This window comes from Pteropus vampyrus, unplaced genomic scaffold (genome assembly GCF_000151845.1).
Source record: "Pteropus vampyrus isolate Shadow unplaced genomic scaffold, Pvam_2.0 Scaffold191, whole genome shotgun sequence".
In the NCBI taxonomy this organism is placed as follows: domain Eukaryota; kingdom Metazoa; phylum Chordata; class Mammalia; order Chiroptera; family Pteropodidae; genus Pteropus; species Pteropus vampyrus.
Window position 1 is genome coordinate 1,085,928 of NW_011888972.1, and position 22,512 is coordinate 1,108,439.

At 35.7% G+C, this 22,512-nt stretch overlaps 1 protein-coding gene and 1 non-coding gene across 13 annotated transcripts in view; one reads left to right on the forward strand and one right to left on the reverse strand.

The window, feature by feature from the left end:
* EDA (ectodysplasin A) overlaps nt 1-22,512 on the reverse strand; it is a 283,804-nt gene that overhangs the window by 110,567 nt on the left and 150,725 nt on the right. The window lies entirely within an intron of this gene.
* LOC111746476 lies at nt 6,416-6,534 on the forward strand. The gene has a single exon (XR_002783136.1). It is a non-coding gene; the product is annotated as a 5S ribosomal RNA (ribosomal RNA).

Below are 22,512 nucleotides of genomic sequence, written 5' to 3' on the forward strand. Positions count from 1 at the left end.
AACAGCATTGTTTCTATAAGAAAACATGCAATTGCCAAACAAGTAACCTAAAAATGATCCTTTGGAATAAAACTCATTTCACAAACTGAGGGGATGCCTGTGAAGCTGTGCATAGGATCTCCTTTAGTACTTAATAAATGGGGTCTAGCAAAGTTACTTCAAAAGTAACTGCTAAGTAAATCTCATTTTCCAATTACCTTCTAATACAGTACTGGAAAAAACTTCAAACTGAAAACATTTTTGTCCCTAAATATAGTATCACATTGTGTTATCAGTGTAGGCCCACTCCACTATAGGCTGGAAACTACAGCTTCATAGCATAAGCAATTGATAGAAAAGAGAGCAACTGGGAAGTTATTATTTCATACTCTTGCTAAAGGAATTTATCTAGGCTCCGTAATTTCACTTGAAAGGCCACTCAGCAATGGAACTAGATCTCCAGTGAATGTTCATTTTACCAACACCACATTGATTGACCAAAAATAACTTTTTATGTGACAAATACATTCCTATTGAAGAACTGCCATGACAACCAAACCACTGGCTTCTGTGATTAGACTATAGAGGACTGATGAATTACATATGCCATATACATTACACAACTGCCATACAGATACTTCATGGGTCTGAGTTTGCGGCCAAGATGTTAGGAATAAGAGAAGTGGGGGTTCTATGCATTGAGCATTAGGCTAGACATGTTACATGGATTAACTCATTTAATAGTCATAAAATAGCAGTCTTTCTTTATGTAATATTTTATATATGAGGAAACTGAGGCACAGAGTGCTGAAGTAACTTGTCCAAGGTCACACAGTCAGTGGTAGAGTCTGGATTTGAACCCCGGTAATCAGCATTAAATGACTAAGGTCTTAACCACCACGCAATGCAATAATGCCGCTGTTGAATATGACAAGGATGATAATATAAGTACTAATGGCAACAAACACTAATATAATGTTGACTATTCAAGGCACTGTTCTACGTACCTTCCATATATCAATTCACTTAATCCTCACAACAACTCTATGAAATAGGTACTATTCCCATTCCCATTTTTCAAATGGGGAAAGTTTGGCAAAGACAGGTTTAATAATGAAGCCACACTGTCTGAATTTGAAGCACAGACCTTTTACTTCCTAACAGTGTGACCTTAGCCAAGTTACTAAATCTCTATAACAAACATAGCTGGGGCATAATAGACAAAAAGTAGCAGGTGAGGAGCTCAGAAAAACAATTCAGGCTCAACTATTTCCTAGCTCTGAAATCTTACCTCTCTTAGCCTCCCTTTCTTTATCTATCAAATAGAGAACAATTTTTAACTCACAGGGATAGTGTAAGGATTAAACAAGAATATATGTGAAAGTACTTTGGAGAATGTAAAGTGCTATATAATTGCATAGAATTAATGAATAGAGTGATAGAGTGGGTAGGGAGAGTTGAGAAATTTTATGCATATGTATGTAAAGTGTGATAATTGGAACATTTAATACTCAGACAGGAATTATGACCTCCCTCCTATTTGCAACATGGTCTTTTAGAATTTTGGGTAGTGATAATTCTCAGTTCTGCTAAACAGACCTGAAGCCTGCAGTTAGACTAAGGACAGTTCATTATAAAACAATCAAAAACTGCAGCAAACGGTAACCTGGAGCAATGAGAAAGCAATTGCTGATTGCTATGATTAACATGGACCATTCAATAAATCCACTGCACCAAATCAAGCCTACCAGACATTGTGTGTCTCTCACAGAACTAGTTCTATCCCTGTGATGAACAGTAGTGCTAGAGAAGAATAGGTGTTCTCAAATATCTCCCTTCAATACATCCCTCTCTGGCTCATTGGATGGTATGATCTCACCAAAGAAATATCAGCACACAATGGCTCTTTTTTAGGACTACACTTTGTAACAGAGGAAAACACTTAAAAATCACAGTAGGAGTGGCAGCCACCAAAGTACATGGGTGCAAATGCCTGCTCAAAGCCTTAGTAATTGTAAAGAGGAGAAAAGCAAGAGAACTCTTTCTCAGTCATAATCTGGCTCCCGATACCTCAAACAACATAGTGGCACTTGCTATTCAAACCACTGGAAACAAGGATGGGGAAAAGCTGACGATGCATGTGAACTGTCACCATGCAAAGGAAACTTGTTCAACAGGTACAGCAACTAGGGCTGTTTCAATTTTATTATTTTCAATAAAAAGCTATTTAAAGGTGGTACAATACTTTATTTTATATACTTTTAAAATATAAATATATTCACAAATCAGGAAGAAATTCTTTCTTACAGTACTTTAGATTGTAGCAGTCTCCAAATTTTGTGGCACCAGGGACCGGTGCTCCTATGAGAATCTAATACCGATGAACTGAGGTGGTGATGCTGGCACTGGGGAGCGGCTGCAAATCCAGATGCAGCTTTGCTCACCTACCACTCCCCTCCCACTGTGCAACCTGGTTCCTAACAGGCCACAGACCAGAAATGGTCTGTGAACCAGGAGCTGGGGATACCTGTTTTAGAACACTTTTTAGAAGGTGAGGAACTTTTTGTTCAAATAAACTCTTAAACAGAAATTAAATATTTAAAACATAAAAAGTGGAACTTTATGTTATATGTTTTTTAACTATGTAAGCAGTGGAACTTCCAGTTAAAATGACTTGGATAGGGGTAAGATTAGAACCTTGTAGCCAAACTCTATCCCCCTAAATCAGAAATTTCTAGAATTTTAAAAAAGAAATCACTACTTTATTATCTCATGCTGTCCAAATTGTTTATTAAGTAATATAACCGTGTACTTATTTTCACCTCACATTCATTTCCAGTCTGAGATCATGCCAATCAAATTTAATCTATGTCCCTATCTTCTGGAAAGTCAAAATCATTAAGACTATGGTTCCATAGAGATCTGCCTAACAGATATGGATTTAATTACCTTTTTATACCTCAGTGGCACAGGCATCTATAATATTTTAGTGCTTTCCAGTGTTTCTGTCTGTACTGAATAAGTGGGCAAGAAGATCAAGCTCTGACACATTGCACTAGAGGCAATACGGGATGAATCCCTGCCCTCTCATTTCTTCACAGGGGATGACTTAACCTGATGGATCTCTTAGTAATCAGCAGGGTAAGAGAGGAGCAGCATGGGGGCTACATTACCAAAAGGGACTGACTCATTTAAAGAAAGGCTTTTTTGTCATTAAACATCTATCTTTCAAGAAGCAAACAACTGGGAATTTAGAGAAAGGAAAGTGTTTCCTGGTCCACTGAGGTAACTGACTGACTGTTGAGAACAAATGCCAGTAGTTTAAGTAAAATCAAACCTCAAGGATTAAATGGAAGAGTATACCTAATTTTAATAAATCTTTTGAACGTTCAGATCCTGCACTTCATAACTCAAAATTTCTCCTATTTCTGTCTTCATATTTCACTCTAAAAAGGCAGAGTGGAGAGAATTTACAAGTGAAGAAAAGGTATATTTGCATTCAGAATTTACTTTCCTTTCAGGTTCCAAGGTTTGAGCTTAAATACTCTGGCTAAAGAAAGAACATTCAGGCAGTTTTCACACCACCAGTTCAATACTGGTATTTTTTGTCTTTAAGGAGGTGAGGGGGGCTGTGAGGGTCAGTGGAGAAGGAGAGTGTGTATCAAAGTTTCTAGAAGGCTTGACTTCCTATTAATAAGAGAAAAAGATAGGTAAAAAGAAGGGAGAAGCATACATTTGTGCTAATCTTCTTTCTCTAGCTTGGATCCCCAGAAGGTGGAAAAAAGCTGAGTTTCCTTTGATTTTAGTCCCTTGTCTATCCAGGTAAAGACAAGTTCATTTACCTCAGAAAAAAATTCTATTGTTTCAAAGCAAGAATGAAAAAAATGTATGTATAAAATGGAAAAGTGATAAGAAATTAAGCAGAAAAATCCCTTGATTTTTTTTTTCTTTTTAAAATGTGAGTTGTAGAGGGGAGTGAGTATAGGGAAATAAAAGTAAATGGTCTTAAAATAGCCAATTTTATATCTATCCCAAATAAGAGAGGAGAGAGGAGAGAGGGAGAAGGAAGGAGAGAGGTTATAGACATGAATAGGTCAATGAACTAAAGTAGCAATATGGCAAGGTGGAAAGGGGTTGGTCCTGTTTTCTAGTTCTGCTTCTGCCACTAACTCCATGCGGCTTGCCTTAGGCAAGCATCTTAACCTCCCCGTGCCTCAGTCCCTCACCCCTACAAAATGAGGGGATTGTACTACATTTTCTAAAGTCTCTTCTAACTCTATTAACTCAGAATGTGTAAAATAATATTGTACATGTTATGAGCTGAATTGTGTCTCTCCAAATTTATATTTTGAAACCCTAGCCCCCAGTACCCTACTTGGAGATAGGTCCTTTAAAGGGGTAATTAAGTTATTAAAATGAGGCTGTCAGGACAGGCCATATCCAATATAACTGGTGTCTTTATAAAAAGGGCAGATTAGGACACATGAGGAGACACTAGGAATGCATGCACAGAGAAAAGACAGTGTGAACAGACAGCAAGACCGTGGCCATCTGCAATTCAAGGAAAGAGGCCTCAAAAGAAATCAACCTGGTTCACATCCTGATCTCAGACTTCCAAACTCTAAAATGGTTAGAAAACAAACCTCGGTTGTTTAAGCAACCCAGTGTGTGGTATTTTCTATGGCAGCCATAGCAGACTAATATACTGCATCATTTGAGTAAAAACAAATAATTTATTTCAAATGGAATGAACTTTCACATCTTCACTAATAAATTGTATTCAGGCTGATTATGCTGGAGGTTCAGATTTCCTGGCTTTTCATTTCAGAACTTGTAACCTTCCAGCTAGCCACAGAACAAATCATAACTGCTGTTATGGAAAGTCATAACCTATAAGTCAAATGTCAAGGGGATTGAAACTTTAGAGCACAATGAAGAGAAACTAGGTGAGAACAGTTTATCAGAACAAAACTTACATAATATAAAGTGTTTTATTTTTACTCTTTTAGCCTAACTTATAATCAAAACAGCATTTTTCTTTTTTGGTTTTAGGATGGTGTTAATGTGTCTAAAATCAGGGTTTGATATCTTGGTCTGCCAATTGGTTTCTTCTTCAATGGCTTTAGACTGAGGCAGAAAGATGATAAGGTGTGTGCATCAGTATGTGTATTTGTAGGTCAGGAAAGGGTACAAAGAAAGGGTAGAAAGAAGAGGGCTATAGATGGCTCAGTACAAATCTATTATCATCACTGGAAACTAAACTTAAAGGACCCCCAACAAGATAGTGGTGGTAGTGGAATGGATTTTCTCTGCTGGAAGCTAGTGTTACTGACACCTTAGCGGGACAATCAGACCTCAGAGTGGCTGACTAATTTCATTCAGAATAATTCCGCAAAAACAGAATCTCATGAACTTGGAACTGGAGGGAAACTTAGAAGCCGTCTGGTGCATATGTGATTTTATGTATTTCTATTCTGTATTAAATTTATTTCTAGTCTAATCTTTATTATCTCTTTTCTTCTGCTAACTTTGGGATTAGTTTGTTTTTGTTCTAATTCCTTGAGGTGTAAAGATCATTGTTTAAGATCTTTCTCAATGTAGGAATTTATCATGATAAACTTCCATGTTAGTACTGTTTTTGCTGTATCCCATAAATTTTGATATGTTCTGTTTTCATTTTCATTTGTTTCAAAATTATCATAAAGGTCATATATGAAAAATCCACAGCTAACATGATATTCAATGGTGAAAATCTTAAAAATTTTCCTTCAAGATCAGGAACAAAGTAAGGATGCCCACTCTTATCATTTCTGTTAAAGTCCTAGCCAAAGCAATTAGGCAAAAAATAAATATAAATAAAAGGTATCCAAATTGGAAAGGAAGAAGTAAAATTATGTTTTTAGATGACATGATCATATATGTAGAAAACTAAAGAATACATGAACGCACAAAAAAACCTGTTAGATAAAACACACACATTCAGTAAAGTTGCAGGATATAAAATGAACATACAAAAATCAGTTATTTTTCTGCAGACTTACAAGCTACCTGAAAAGGAAATAATGAAAATAATCCCATTTCCAATAGCTCAAGAACAAAATTCTTAGCAATAAACAAACAAGGAGGTGAAAGACTTTTATGCTGAAAACTATGAAACATTGATGAAAAAACTAAAGAAGACACAAATAAATGGAAAGTTATCCTATGTTCATAGATTGGAAGACTTAATATTGATAAAATGTCTGTACTACCCAAAGGAATCTACAGATTCAATGCAATCGATGTCGAAATCTCAATGTTATTTCTTTTTACAGGAATAGGAAAAAAAATCCTAAAATTCATATGGAACCACAAGGACTCCAAACAGGCAAAGTAATTTTGAGAAAGAAGAACAAAGATGAAAGCATCATATTTCCTAATTTCAAAAAATATTACAGTCTACAGCCATACCACCTTGAACATGCCCAATCTTATCTGATCTTGGAAGCTAAGCAGGGTTAGGCCTGGTTAGTACTTCGATGGGAGACCACCTTGGAATACCAGGTGCTGTAGGCATTAAAAAATATATTACAAAGCTATAATGATTTAAATGTTATCGTACTGGCATGAAAACAGGAATATACACTAATGGGATAGAACAGAAAGCTCAGAAATAAACCCATGTATATATGGTCAACTTATCTTTGACAAGGGTGCTAAGAATACACAATGGGGAAAGGAGAGTCTCTCCAATAAATGGTACTGTAAAACTGGATGTTCACATGCAGAAGAATGAAATTGGACCCTTATATCATACACAAAGATCAACCGAAAATGGATTAAAGACTTAAACATAAGACCTGAAACTGTAAAACTCCTAGAAGAAAACATAGGGACAAAGCTTCATGACATTGATCTAAAGCAATGCTTTCTTGGATATGATACCAAAGGCATAAGCATCAAAAGCAAAAATAGATAAATGGGACTACATCAGGTTAAATGGCTCTGCACAGGAAAGGAAACAACGGAGTGAAACACAACATACAAAATGGGCCGAAGTATTTGCAAATCATGTTATTTATAAAGGATTAACATTCATGACACATAAGGAACTCTTACAATGCAATAGCAAAAACACAACCCAATTTTAAAATGGGTAAAGGAGGGTGAGAGGTGGTAGGTAGGGTAAAAGGGGTCAAATATGTGGTGAAAGAAAGAAATCTAAGTATGGGCGGTGAACACACAATGCAATATTTATGCCTTACTGTTGAACTGTACACCTGAAACTTACTAGATTTTATTAACCAATATCACCATAAAAAATAAATGAAAAAATAACAAAAAAAAAAGAAAAAAGAAAAGAAAACGAGAGGCATATTAAAAAAATAAAATGGGCAAAAGACTCGAACAGACATTTCTCTAAAGAAATACAAATGACCAACAAAATGGAAAGATGCTCAACACAGCTAATCATCAGGGAAATGCAGATCAAAACCATATTAAGATGTCATCTCACACCTGCTAAGATGGCTATATTAGAAAAAAAAAACATGAGGTAATAAGCGTTGACAAGAATATGGAGAAACTGGAACCCTGTACACTGTTGGTGGGCATGTAAAATGGTACAGACACTATGGAGAACAGTATGGTGGTTCCTCAAAAAATTAAAAATAGAGTTACCATATGACCCAGCAATCCCACTTGTGGGTGTATATCCAGAATTGAAATCACAATCTTGAAGAGATAGCTGTACTTCCATTGTCATTGTAATATTACAATAGCCAAAGTGTGAAAACAACCTAAATATCCATCAATAGATAAATGTATAAGAAAACTGTGAAATATAGATTAAATGGAATAATATTCCATTTAAGAAAAGAAATCCTGTCACACGGAACATCATGAATGAACCTGGGGGACAGCATATGAAGTGAAATAAGCCAGTTACAGAAGGACAAATACTGCATGATTCCACTTATACGAGGTATCTAAAATAGTCAAACTCATAGAATCAGAAAGTGGCATGTTGTTTTCCAGTGGCTAGTGGGAGGGGGACAATGGGGAGTTGCTTTCCAATGGGTATAAAATTTCAGTTATATAAGATAATTAAGTTCTAGTGATCTGCTGTGAAACATGATGCCTACGGATAACAATACTGCATTAAAAATTTAAGAGGGTAGATCTCCTATTAAATGTTCTGAACCACAATTTAAAGAAACAAGTAAGTAGCCAAAAATACATAGTAAAAAAGTATTATAGAAGTATGTTGAACTGTTAATGATATATATGTGTATATATATATAATGTTATATGTATATATGCACATAATGCTAAATAATATCTATATATTACTGCTCCAGATTTTGTGATGTTTTGGTGTCAGCTTCTGAAAATTTGTAATTTTTTGTACTTTCTCCTTCTAAATAAATATTCACTTTTGTACACCCAAAAGTTTGTAGTCTAATTGAGGAAGTCAGACATGTAAAGAAATGATTCGATAAAGATTTTACAGGTGCTAAGATGGAAGTTTGTCTAGAGTGTAGTAGAGGTCCAGATGACAAGGGAGTGGTCAGGAAAAGCTTCAACTTGGAAACACTACTTGCTCAGAGCCTTTATGGGGTAGGATAGTTGGGTGGAGAAGGGCATTCTAATTAAAAAGAGGATTATGTGCCATGGCATGGATGCATGAAATAACATGGTTCAGCTAGGAAACTGTAATTCAATGTGTCTAGAGAATACAAAGGGAATATTCCATAGATGTATCTGGAAGGTTAGGCAGGGACCAGATAACTGAAGGCTTTGGGTGCCATATAAAGACTACATTTTTATTACTTAAGCAATGGGAGTCATGAAAGCATTTTAAGCAGGAATAACATGATTCCCCCCACAATGACAGTTGAAAAGATGTTTTAGAGAGGCAGATTAGACTGTAGGCAGGGAAAAAGTTAATCTTGATGAACTAAGAAACTCTGAAATCAGGCAGCAACAGTAAGTATGAGAGTAGAGCATCAACTCAAGATGCTTTAGAGCTAGACTGATAGGACTTGTTTCCTGATTGAATTAAGTGAGTCAGAGAAAGGGAAGAGCTAAGATTGACTCTTGGGTTTCTGGGTTAGATATATAGCTTCTGAATCAAAAAGATTTCAAAAGATAACAGGAGCTCAAGCCTTTCATACTCCTTTGGACCTCGTAAAAGGGTAAAAAGTACCTTCTGAAGTAGATAAACTTTACCAACAAGCTACAGCAGCTCTGTAAATTGTTATCTCGTCCTTCAGAATATAAGGCCACATCCATATGTGTGGAACCAACAGACCAAGGCACCAACCATCTGTTTTCTAGGATTATCTAAACAATCAATGGGACTCATGACATGATGTGTTCAGCCACAGCAATTAATATTGATTATAAAGATGGCAAAAATGAGCAGTCTGGCCATGACTGTCATGGATCAGTATGCAGGTCAAGTATAGATATGGCCTCAATCACACCCTCACATCATTAGGCATTATCCACTGCAAATTATGAACACATTTACAAACAAGGGATGAAAAACACATACTATTTAAAGTTGTGTAATGTCCCAGTAGATCTGTCTACATATAATATTTATTTTCACATTGGCTGTCTCTTTAAGAAACGAACTTTGTGGCATTCCTTACCAGTTATCACCAACAGTTGTCTCTACAAAGGTCAAAGTGTTGCTACAACTACCTAATTATTCATTCATTTCTTCAGTGCTAGAAAAGTCCCAAAAGAAAAGTCCCTAACATCAAGGAATCTCAGCTAGCTTGTAAAAGAAGACACCTACTGGTGGAAAGCTAAACAAAGACAGAGTTAAACAACAAAACAATGCTATGGTACCAGACAATCTGTATGTTAGGCATCAAGTAAGAGCTATAGATGGGAAGTACTAAGAGTTTACAGGAGGGAGAAATCCTTGTGGGCTTGAACGGTAACAGTAAGTTTCATGGAGAAGGTGGGAACTGCTGTGGGACTTCAATAATAGAAAAGATTTGGGCAGGAAGGGAGGGTAGTATATGAAAATTTGATGCTATGAGTAAAGCACTGAGGAGTAAGTGGAATGAACATGATAAGTTTCAGAGACTATCATGCTTGGCTAGTCAACACACTATAAAAGCAATGACACATTGCCACTCCTTCGTATCACAAATATTTAAGATTTTTTAAAGTGTCAATAGGATGTTCAAAGGCTTAAATAAATTTAGCACTGTAAGTAGAAAATAATTCAAATCAAAGGCAAGATTCCCAAAGCTTTACATCATCATTGTTCACAGAGTAACTATGCCTTTGAAAAATGATTAGAAACAATTGCTGTTCTCCTCGATTTTCGGAACTCCACTACCAGAAAGGATGGAAATAATATGTCCAAATTTAGATGTCTATAAGTGAAGGTTAGTGTGTCTTCACATTTCACCAAGTTCCTAACATGTTTAAAGTACTTAGATGCAAAAGAAGGTGTGTGGGCCCTTTTCCCAGAAGGATGTACTAGTTCCATTTACTGTACATAAAATGACTTTTTCCAGCTAGCTGTGCATGCACATGTCACCTGTCCTTATTTTCCCAAAAGGCCAGAAAGGGGGAAAAAGACAAATTCAAAGAATGAGTAATGGAAGGGGAAAAAAGCACACACAGGATTTCATTATACAAACAGGAAATTTCTGTGTGTGTATGTGTATGTATGTGTCTGTGGGTGTGTATGTGTGGCCACATGCTTGCACTTTGTTTTATCTTTCATTGCCTCTTCTCTTTCTCTCTTACTCTCATATTCTCTCTTTTTGTTTTGCTTTCTTGAGCTCAATTCTACATATATACTTTGTGTGCATTATATCATGCTATATTACACTACACACATGTTAAAGAGAATATGAAAAGAATCTCTATCCTTCAGCGGATTATAAACTAAACCATACTTACCATTTAAACCACAATAAAATATAATAGATGAAATGCCAAAATGAGTGCCACTGACAAATTGAAATAGGAAGAGAGGTTCAACAGTCCTTTAGAGGAAGGTAAAATTACTGTGGACTGGGAGTCGCATATGATAGCTTCACCAAAGCAAGATTTCAGCATCTAGATTCTAGAGCTAGATTCAGGGGTTCTCATTCTCAGTTGTGCCTAAGGATTATACATGAAACATTTGTTAAAATGCATATTGCTGTTGTCCATCTCCAGAAAGTTTAACTCAGTAAGTCCAGAGCAGGGCTCGGAACTCTGCATATTTAACAATTCCAGATTATTCCAACACAGAAGTTTCTCAGAATATACTTTGTAAAACACTGAGTAACAGCATGGAGAATAAATAGGATACAACTGGGATTCCATGAAGGACAGTAGAAAGTAAGTGAGGTTGCTGGGAGCAAAGTAATAGGAGGAATGGCAGCAAATAAAGTTTAAAAAAAGGTAGTGGGAAGAAAAATTATGAAGTATCTTAACTGTCATGCCAGAAACTCTACATGTGACCCTATAAATGGTGTAGAGCTAGTGATGATTTATTTATGAGGACCTTTCAGTAAAAGGAATTGACTACACTGAATCACGCATTCTAACAGTAATGCCAACGCCAAAATAACAAGTACTGGACTACAGACTCCCAAAGGCTTGCCAGTAGATCAATGCATAATCACAATCAAATTTCAACTGGCCTGAGGTAAAATGAAAATAAGACAATGTGGCGATACTTTTGTGAGGCTACAATTCACTTTTTTAATATTAAAATGTTCTTTTATATTTAACTAAATATCCTTTGCAAAATAAAAAGTAGGCAACTGAGCATATGACAAGATGTTCGACATCATTAGCCATTAGAAAAATATAAAATAAAATCACTATGAATATACAACCACAAGTTTATTAGAATGGCGAAAATTTTTAAAAAAATAATGACAATACCAAGTGGTGACAAGAATGTAGACAAAATGGTACTCTAATACATTACTTGTTGGGATGCAAACTGGCACAGCCACTGTAGAAAAGTTTGGCAGTTTCTCATAAATTAAAATATAAACTTATCTTATAACCTAGCAATTGTACTCCTAGGCATGTATCCCAGGGATATGAAAACTTACATTCACACAAAAACTTGTACCTGAATATTTAATCACCAAAACCTGGAAAGAACCCAAATGTCCTTCAATGTGTGAGTGGATAACAAACTGGTAATATCAAGACATATTACTCAGCAAAAATGGAATGAGCTATTGGTACAAGCAAAAAGTTAGATGAATATCAAAGGCATTATGCTGAATGAAAGAAGCCAGTCTAAAAGGCTACATGCTATATTTATGCATTTACATATATTTATATAATATTTTTGAAAAGACAAACTATAGTGACAAAACAGATCAGTGATTGGTAGAGAAAAGTAGAGAGAGGAGGGTATGACTACAAATAGGCACTGCAAAAGTTTTTTTAATTAAGTTTATTGGGGTAACATTGGTTAATACAATTATATAATTTTCAGGGAGACATTATAATTTGACATCTGTATATTCTATTGCATTTATCATCCAAAGTCCAGTTTCCTTCATCTACCATATATTTGATCCCCTTTACCCACTTCACCCTCTCCCTGTCCCCCTATATTTGATCCTCTTTACCCACTTCACATTCCCCCTATCCTCCTATATTTGTCCCCCTTAACTCCATCTACCTCCCCCTACCTCCCCCCACCTCCCCCACCTCCCCCACCTCCCTAGTAACCACTAGTCTATAGTCCTCTGGTAACCACTAGTCTATAGCCCATGTCCATTAGTTTCTGTTTGTTTGTCCTGTTCATTTGGTGCTTTTGAGTGTATATCCCACATATAAGTGATATCATGTGATTTTCAACTTTTCCTGTCTGATTTATTTCGCTTAGCGTGATTATCTCAAGGTCCATCCATGTTGTCACAAATAGCAGTATTTCATCTCTTCTCATGGCTGAGTAATATTCCATTGTACATATGTACCACTGCTTCTTTAGCCAATCATCTATAGTAGGACATTTCGGTTGCTTCCATGTGCAAGAGAGTTTTTTGAGTGATAGAACTGTTCTGTATCCTGACTATGGTAGTAGTTGAATGAATCTATACATGTATTAAAACTCATTGAATGGTACAACTCTGCTAAGTAAGTAAATTTTACTGTATGTTAATTTAAATTTTAAATAGTAGGCATTCATTTATCAGTTCCCCCAATATTTTGGAAACCATGCTTGTCCAATGTCTGGTACATCTAGCATAGGCTACTGACAGGCAGGTGTCCTTAAGAATCTTGTTCAGTGGTGCTAGAAAGGGACTTGCTTTACATCTATCTTGGATATCTTAATATGCACCAATAATTCTTATCACAACCCTGGGTTCCACTTCATTTTCCAAATTCCATACACATGACTAATTCTACACAGTGATTGTCATCTCAATCAGTTGTTCAAAAGCACCCAGTCCTCTACTCTCATTAACATCTGAACAAGCTACTTAAATTTCCACCACTCTCACATACTCAAAATTGTGTGCTCTCTTCTTTCAATTTTGCAGTGAAGATTATCAGGTAAGAGTGAGAGAGCAACACAGCTTAGGGCTTGTAACTATGGGCTGCAAAGCACATCTTTTCCTGGAATCTGAAGAGACCAAGATTTCCTTTCAGTATTTCTCAGGAATTAGACAAATGTTTCTGAGGATTTCCCAGGGCCCAGAATCTCCCAAATATTCCTGGGAGTTACATATTTGGTAATACGATAACAAACCTACATTCCTTCTCAATACAAACAAGTCAAGTGGGTGGGGGGATAGATGCATTTTTATGGTGTTTTCTAACACAGGCAGTCCCTTCTCAACAATTTTTTTTTCTTTTTGGTGACTGATGAAATTAATAACAAACAATATCACACAGAAAGTAGAACTTTCATGAGTTATATTTCCTTTTAGCCCTCTGTTTTAAAAAATAACTGTTTAAAAACTGTTACTTGAAAACTTTCCTTGAGCCTGGACACTGGTAAACCAGACCATGTTTGAATTTCACAAACACTGACTCCAGAATTAGTTATCTATTGTTGCTTCACCAATGACCCTAAAATTTAAGTGTCCTAAAACAATCAATATTTATTACCTTATACAGTTTCTGGGATCAGAAATTTAGGAGCAGTATAGATAAGTAGTTTTGGCCTTATGTCTCTCATAAGGTTGTAATCAAGATGTCAGCTGGGGCTGCACACATCTGAAGACTTAACTGGAGCTAGATGATTCTTCTAAGATGGTGCACCCATATGGCTATTGGCAGAAGACTTCAGCTATTTTCTGGCTATTTATAGGAAGCCTTAATCCTGGTCTCTCCATAGAATGCTTGAGTACCATCATGGCATGGTATCAGCTTCCTCCAGAACAAGTGTCCAAGAGGCAGCAAGGTGTAAGTCTCAATGTTTTTTATGATCTAGCCTTGAAAGTCATACTCCATCATTTCCACAATGCCCTACACAGATCTGCCCTATCCATGTGGTAAGGAACAACAAGGGCATGAAAATACTAAGATATTGGGATAATTAGGGGACATCTTAGAGACCGGCTATGACCACTCCACATCAAGGAAAGAATTTTATAACTTCTCAAGCTCATAGATTTTATCAAGGCCAAAGGCTAACCAATTAACCCTGGCAAAAGAAGGCTAACACAGAAATGATATCTAAGGTGGCTAATTGTTCTTTCCCATTAGAATGTCAAGTATTTGACAGATAAAGCCTTTTACAGGTAAGGCTGAAGCTATAATTAGGCTCTGGGAGACAAAGGCATGTCAAAAAGGAAAATGAAGAATAATATCCTGAAAATCCACAAATGAACAGAGACCAATTTCACTAATTTTCCAATTAGCCAAATGTATGAAAAATGTATCCAAGACTCAGACAGATCTCTGTGTTAAAAGACTATCACTAAAACCAACTGTAACAAAACTAGATGTGAAAAGTTATCCACAAACTACCATATAAGCAAAGTCTGTTTCAAATTAAAGAAGTAAAATGAAAATGTTTTTTCCTCTTCAATTGTGTTTGAACTAGAGCTACCCTAATATATGAACATAGTTGAATATGTCTGGATTTTCTAGAAGAACTATAGTTGAATCTATTCCGTATGCTATTTTATGAGTCCCATGAAAAGCCAAGTTTATGAGGTTACCAACTGGTGATAATTACTTATTTTCCTTTCCCTAATTTCCTTCTTCTCCACTCATCAAGACTTTAATTACACATTCCACAAGAATTAAATTTAAGCCTGAAGAGGAGAAACGTACTTATGCTAAGGTCACTCCTGGGAAACTAGAAGTGGAACTAGGATGTAGCGGATGTCAGTTATGTCAGGTGGCAATGGGAAAGAACTTATTCATTGCTCACTACTACAACAGGTTTCATCATCCTCATTTCATGCCATTTTTTATATAGGACTGAATGAATTGTGCTTGTGAGACTTTGGAGACAAAAGCAGATGTGGAGTGTTCTAAACAAATGTCTACAGAGGGAAAACATATGCAAGTAGTGGCCAATGTAGCAGAGATCCAACCAAAAACTATTGTGAGAAGGGGCCCTGCATTGTAAAATTTGTTTTGTCCAGTCTCAAAGGAATGGGCTTGTGACAATGCGGTAGGCTGATAAAATTTTTCCAATGTACTTCAAGGCTGAGGTATAAGGGACAGACACACAACTTCTAAGAGTACTGGGTAGCTGTGCCAAAGCAGAGAAAACTCACCATGTTTGGGAGCATAACTCTGTACCAGAAATTCAAACGCCTTGATTTTTACTAGCAGATCAAGAGCAGCCTTAAAGAAGATCCTTTATTTCCCATCATTTATATAGGAGCTAATCTAAAGTCCGTTTGGATTTTTCAGAAGTCAAAAAATAGTGATCCCAATCAATAAGTGCTTTCAGAGTCTGTCTTCCAAAGACATGGGAATATTTGCGTTTCTCTTATCTTCTCCTAAATTTCCCAACTCAGTTGGGTTAAAATTGGTCCAGAGCTCTCTTCTTGATGCCTACAAACCATAAAGATTACAAATTCACTCTAAACTACATTTCTTCCTCATTATATTTTTCTTCTCTCCTTCTCCTTTTTACGGGTGTTATCTCATTTATACTCTGCTTCATTCTTGAAAATCCTATTCCTTATATATGATACTTTACAGTTTACAAAGTACATCTATGAGGTAAGCAGGGCAAGTCCTATTATACTCATGTCACAGATAAAGCAACTGACTTACTCAGCTAATGCAGAGCAAAGTTGAAATGAAAAACATCTCATCTCTTAACTCTAAATCTAGAGTGCTTTCTACAGTACTGCACTGACTGAGAAATATTTTACATAATAAAATAAAAGGTATAGTAAATACCTCTCAAGATGGAAATGGCCAAATAGATAAGAATAAGGACAACCTATTAAAATTCAAGTCTCTGTAAAAGAGTAAAATTAGCAAATTTGGAGTGTTGAAGGATTGCTGCAGTGGTTTAATGGAGGTTGTATCTTAATTTTTTAGAGAAAAGTGTATCTTTTGTTCATTTATTTTTACCAAATGTAGTTCACTAATTCATAAGCTCCTTTAAGGCACTTTCTTCATTACATGTACCTTTGTATACCACACCTTATAATCCCTTGCCTTAAGCAAGATAAATGCTTAGTTAACAAGTTGTTCAAAGAAATGAATTCAGTCTATATAGTAGATGGTAAAAATAATTTTCTTTTTTCTCAAAGTCACAGAAGCAGAATGACAAGACTGAAAGAGTCCTGTAGAAAAGCTATCTTTTCCATTACCTTCAGGTGGGACTACACTCAGCCTAGGCTAGACTAAAAATCAATCATCCAGATCCCTTGTTACTAAGAGCTCTCCTGGGTAGAAGATGCTGTAAACCCTGTTTGTCACAAATTGATTGCTTTTAAAACATTCATTTCCAAAAGTTTATTTCTATAATTCTATAATTTATAATTTACATTCTGTATTGCTTATTCAGCTTCAAAGTCTACAAAGTAGAATTATTCTGCCTGAAGAAGAAAATAAATTGCCTTAGTGCATCTCCAATAATTCTGTATCCCAGCTCTACTAACCCTTACCGATTTCTCCATATCCCTGAAGGCAAAAGTTGGAGCACAAACCTTGGCACTTTAACGAGGATTTTTGAAATTTTTGTTGCTGTTCTCTAGCACTATTCTCTATAGTAACAAGGCTAAACCACTGAATTTTTTTGTCAACTAGACTCTAGAAACATTGTTTTGTACATTCTTTTTTGACATTTTGCTCATTTCATTCATTCATCCATTCAACAAATATTTATTGGGCTCTTACTATATGCCAGGCACTGTTCTATGTTCTGAAAACACAAAAGGAAACAAGATAAGCAGAGATCCTGCTTTCATTCTAGTAGGGGAATGACTGACAGACAATAAACTAGGAAATTAATTAAATACGATAATTTCTGCAAAGGAAATAAACAGAGAAAAGAATGGGTTAGGAAACCTCTCTTAGGAGTGATGTCTCTTGCCAGCCATGCATAAGCTTGTTGAAGAGTTTTCCTGGCAGAAGGAAGAGCATGTTCAAAGCTTGAATTAGGAAGAAGCTTGGTGAGATTTAGAGAAAATATAAGAAGCCACTGTAGCTGGAGCACAGTTGAATTCAGAGCAGCATAGCATCATATGTAATTCTAGAGGTAGGAGGGAACTTATAATTAATGCCAGAGAGTAGCTATTGAAGAGTTTTAGGCAAGGGAATGATAAGTAAACACAGCAGAGTAAATGTCACCACATCTCCCTTATTTTCTCCAACACTTGTTAACATACTGTAGTAGAGTTTGGGAAATAATGGTAGAGAGAGTTGGTGGTCCATTCTAACTCAAATCTTTTTGGGCTCATAACCAATTTGTTCGCATATTGCTTCCTAACTCTAGCTGATAACGCCATTCTTAAACTAATTCACCATCTGACTATCTCCTCTTGATGTCAGAGTTGGCTTCCTCTCCCTACCCTCAACCTCCATCTCACACAGCTCTTCATCAGTGGCAAATATTTGTGGATACTCTCTAAAAAGCAAGGGGGAAACTAACATAGATGGTCATGGAGAACATATATACAACTGAGTACAAAAGAGAATATTTTCAAAAAATAATATTATTCTTATTACTAGGCAAAGAAGTAAATACTGTGATATGACAAAGTTAAGGCCAAGCAGCCCAGTACTTTTAGACTGAGGTAGGCAAAAAGTGCATGACCTTTCCATCAATTAGTTCACTAAAGCCATGAGATAAAATGAGCATATGGGATTTTAAGAGCTTCCTGGATGAATGAAGGGAAGAGGCTAGGGTATTTAGGGTAGGAAGTTCCAAGCCCAAGTTATAGTTTTTGGAAAGTTTCAACTGTGGGTCTAGATTAAAAAGATGAAAGGGATAAATGTATTTCACTAAGAGGGGAGAATAGATGATGAATAGAAACAAAAGAAAAAAGGCAAGTCGGAAGTGGCCTGGTGAATGGCTTTGAAGCCATTTGGACCTAGTCTCTATAAACAAAATGTTACTTTTGGCTTATTTGTTACCATCCTATTGAAAACAGCTGGATAGAAATTCAACAATTCAATCAAATTTATATAGTCTCACTTAAAATATAGGCTATGAGATATCTCATTTAAAATATTGATTTGGTGGATTCATAAATTTATATTTTCTGTACCTATCATAATATGGCCCTGCACTAGAGATGGCTAGCCTCGGTTCACAGCATAGCCTCTCCCAGGTGTCTCCAAGCCCAGCAGATGACTTTGTAGCTCCTACAAGTAGCCCAGGGCCAGGCACAGGCAGCAGCTGACATTGGCCTGTACCACGGCCCCTCCCAAGAGGCCCAAGAACCAACACAACTGGTGGCTGGCTTCAGACCACACCAGAGCATCACCCAATTAGCTCCACAAACAACACTCAAAGGGTGGACTCAACTAGCACCAGAGCCCTGCTAAAGTGAATCCTGCTTTGTGAGGTCGGCACCACACAACAACTCATCCACTGATGTCATGGCCAGTCCTCATGGCCAGTCAGCCTGAGGATCAATGCCACTCATTCACGTGCCAACAGCAATCAAGGCTAAACTACATATAACGGGAGGGCATACACAACCTGCACAAGGGACATCCCTAGAGCACCCAGCTCAGGTGACCAGGGAGATTTTACCACTGAGCCCCACAGGATACCTACTACATAAGGACACTCTGCCAAGACTGGGAGATGAAGCGAATCTACCTGATACAAAGAAACAAACATAGGGAAGCAGCCAAAATGAGGATACGAAGAAACATGTACCAAATGAAAAAAATAGAACAAAACTCCAGAAAAAAATCTAAATAAAATAGAGGTAAGCAATCTATCAAATAGAGAGTTCAAAAACACTGGTTATAAAAAGACTCAATGAGCTTAGGGTAAGAATAGATGAACTCAGTGAGAACTTACACAAAGACATAGAAACCATTAAAAAAATATTCAGAAATGAAGAATATAATAATTGTAATGAAGAATAATTAGATGAAATCAACAGCAGATTAGATGACGCAGAGGACAGAATTTGCTATTTGGAAGACAATGCAGCAGAAAACAATCCAAACAGCAAAAAGAAAACACAATCCCCACCCAAATGAGGATAATTTAAGGGACTTCTAGGACATCATCAAGCATAACAACATTCACATCATAGGGGTATCAGAAGGAGAAGAGAGAGAACAAGGGATTGAAAACCTATTTGAAGAAATAATGACTGAAAACTTCCCTAATCTGGTTAAGGAAATAGACATACAAGTCCAGGAAGCACAGAGAGTCCCAAGCAACATGAACCCAAAGAGGTCCACTCTAAGACACATCATAATTAAAATGCTAAAGGTTAAAGACAAAGAGAGAATCTTAAAAGCAGCAAGAGAAAAGCAGTTAGTTACCTACAAGGGAGCTCCCATAAGACTGAGAGCTGATTTCTCAAAATAAACTTTGCAAGCCAGAGGGATTGGCATGAAATATTTAAAGTGATGAAAAGCAAAGACTTATAACCAAGATTACTCTGCCCAGCAAGGCTAACATTTTGAATTGAATGAGAGATAAAGAGCTTCCCAGAAAAGAAAAAGCTGAACAGAATTACAAGAAATGTTGAAAGGACTTCTTTAAGAAGAAGAGAAAAAAAAAGATAAAAAATATAAATAATAAAAAAGCAATACCTTATACCTATCAATAATTAATTTAAATGTAAATAGATTAAGTGCTTCAATGAAAAGACATAGGATGACTGGATTGATAAGAACAAGACCCATACATATGCTGCCTACAAGAGACTCACTTCAGATCAAAAGACACACAGACTGAAAGTAGAGAGATGCAAAAAGATATTTAGTACAAATAGAAATTAGAAAAAAAAGCTAAGGTAACAATACTTATATCAGACAAAATAGACTTTAAAATAAAGTCTATAACAAAAGACAAATAAGGATATTTCATAATGATAAAGGGATCAATCTAACAAGAAGATGTAACTCTTGTAAACAAGAAAGCATCCAGTGTAAGAGCATCTAAATATATAAAGCAAATATTGATGAACGTAAAGGGAGAGATCAATAGTAACACTGTCATAGTAGGGAACTTTAACATTTCATTGACATCAATGGAAAGACCACCCAGACAGAAAATCAACAAGGAAACATCAACTCTAAATGACACATTAAGTCAGATGGATATAATTCATATTTTTAGAATATTTCAATCCAAAACAGCAGAATATATATTCTTTTCAAGGGCACATGAAATACTTTCCATGACAGACCACATGTTAGGCCATAAAACAAGTCTTTAAGAAGATTGAAATCATATCAAGTATCTATGTTCACAATGGTATGAAACTAGAAAGCAATTACAAGAAGAAAACTGAAAAACACACAAACACACAGAGACTAAGCAACATGCCTCTAAACAATGAATGGGTTAAAAATGAGATCAAGAAAGAAATTAATAGATATCAAATTAAATAGATATAGATATCAAATTAAAATGAAAACCAACAACCCTGAAATCTGTAGAAAATAGCCAAGGCACTTCTAAGAGGGAAATTCCTAGCAATATAGGCCTACATTGAAAAACAAGAAAAATCTCAAATAAACAATCCATCTTTACACTAAAAGTAACCAGGAAAAAAAGAGTAAACAAAGCCCAAAGTGAGTAGAAGAAAGGAAATAATAAAGATCAGAGCAGAAAAAAACACAATAGGGGGGTAAAAACAATAGAAATCATCAATGAAACCAAGAGCTGCTCATTGAAAAGATAAATTAATAAGCCTTTAACCAGACTCACCAAAAAAAAAAAAAAAATGAGAGATGACCCAAATAAACAAAATCAAAATGAAGAAAAGTAAAAACAAATATACAAAAGACTATAAAAACACACTATAAACAATTATATTCCAAAAAAATTAGACAACTTGGAAGAAATTGATAAATTCATAGAAATACACAATCTTCAAAGACTGAATCAAGATAAAACAGAAAATCTTAATAGACCAATAACTATTAACAAAATCAAATCAGTAATCATATATCTCCCAACAAACAAAAGTCCTGGACCAAATGACTTCTCAGGGAAATTTTACCAAACATTCAAAGAAAAATTAACAACTATCTTTCTCAAAATATTCCAAAATGTTGAAGGGAATGGAAGGCTCCCAAACTCATTTTACAAGGCCAGCATTACCCTGATTCCAATACCAAAAACATTACAAAAAAAGAAAATTACAGCCAATATCCTTGATGAACATAAATACAAAAATTCTCAACAAAATATTAGCAAACTGAATTCAGCAATACATCGAAAAGATCATAACCATAATCAAGTGGGATTTATTCACAGGATGCAAGGTTGGCACAATATAAATAAATCAATTAATGTGGTATGCCACATAAAGAAAATAAAGGACAAAAATCATATGACCATATCAATAGTTGCTGAAAAAGCATCTGACAAAATCTAGCATCTATTTATGATAAAAACTCTCAGCAAAATGGGAATAAAGGGAATATACCTTAACATAATGAAGGCTGTATGTGACAAATACACAGCTAACATTTACTCAATAAGGAAAAGCGAAAAGTGTTTTCCTTAAGATCAGGAACAGGACAAGGATGTCCACTTTCACCACTTTTATTCAACGTAGTATTGGAAGTCGTAGCCATAGCAACCAGACAAGAAAAAGAAATAAAAGACATCCAAATTGGAAAGGAAGAAGTAAAACTGTCATTACTTGCTGATGACATATTGTACATAGAGAACCTTACAGACTCCACCAAAAACTGTTAGAACTTATAAATGAATCAGTAAAGTAGCAGGACATAAAATTAATATTCGGAAATCAGTTGCATTTTTATACTGCAATAATGAACTGTCAGAAAGAGAAATTAAGAAAACAATCCCATTTACAATGCAATAAAAAATTAAATATCTAGGAATAAATTTAACCAAGGAGGTAAAAGATCTGTACTTGGAAAATTATAAGACGTTAAAGAAAACTGAATAAGATACAA